Source organism: Gavialis gangeticus, unplaced genomic scaffold, assembly GCF_001723915.1.
Source record: "Gavialis gangeticus isolate Ggan-Ray unplaced genomic scaffold, GavGan_comp1, whole genome shotgun sequence".
NCBI classification, from domain to species: Eukaryota; Metazoa; Chordata; order Crocodylia; family Gavialidae; genus Gavialis; species Gavialis gangeticus.
In genome coordinates this window covers 130,271,874-130,272,918 of record NW_017729032.1, presented here as the reverse complement: position 1 = coordinate 130,272,918, position 1,045 = coordinate 130,271,874, and positions in this window count along the sequence as shown.

Sequence of the window (1,045 nt, the reverse complement as noted above, 5' to 3'; positions counted from 1 at the left end):
TGTCAGCACCCATAACTTAAGATTTTTCCATGACACCAAGTTGCAGTCCTCCAGCTTCCCAAAATGCAGTGTCCCCTCCCTTACCCTCCTGTTCTCTGTGGACAAACTTTCCATCTCCTGAACTTGGTGTGATGCTGGCACCAAACCAACTCCCCCTCCCAACCCTGGGGTGCAACCCTGTGCAACCAGCCTGAAGAGCACATGCCAGCTAGCCAGGTCACAGGGCACCAAAAAGTCCAGGAGTGAAGTCAGAGAGGGGGCAGGGGCTGGATAATTTACAGGGCTGGATGGAGTCCTCATAAGATGGGGCTTCCTTCCTGGGGCAGTAAATCCCCACAGAAGTGTTTTCCCTCACTACTTTCACCTCCCAGCCATCTCGGGAAGCATGACCAGCACCTGCCACATCCCAAACCCAAATTCCAATTTATTAAAACATAAGACCTTCTTTAATTTAGTTCCTCTTAATTTCTTCTTCTTTTTTTTTTTATCCTTCTGTGGGTGCATCTACACATGCAATTAATATGGAGCTTATTGCTTTACATTGACTAATGCAGTTAAGTAGACCTTATTGCTCTGGAGTTCATTGTTCCTGGGCGTGCTGTTTGTACATGTGCCCAGGACCACAGCACATTGAGCTGAGTCAGAGCAGCCCTGCCTGGCAAGGGGTTCAGGGTGTCAGCCTGCCAGCCCAGGGCTGCTCCCCTCAGCTCGATGTGCTACAGAGGAACTGACTGGGGCATGATGGTGCTTCACCATGGGCTAGCCAACAGCCAGCCCCTGCCTTGTGCCCCCACCAGCTGGGGCAGTGTCTACACATGCACTGCTGTGGAGTAAAAATCTCTGCAGCAGGATAGTACTTGTTTTTACAAGAAGTACTCTCCTATAGAGTTAATTTAATAGTTAATCCAATAGGGGTGCACATAAAGACATGCAACATTTACTACAGAGATAATTAGTTTACTCCACTGTAAACATCTCATGTAGATGTGCCCAGTGGCTGACTTCCTCCATTTCACCACCCTCCCCCCCCCCCCCCTTTCCTCCC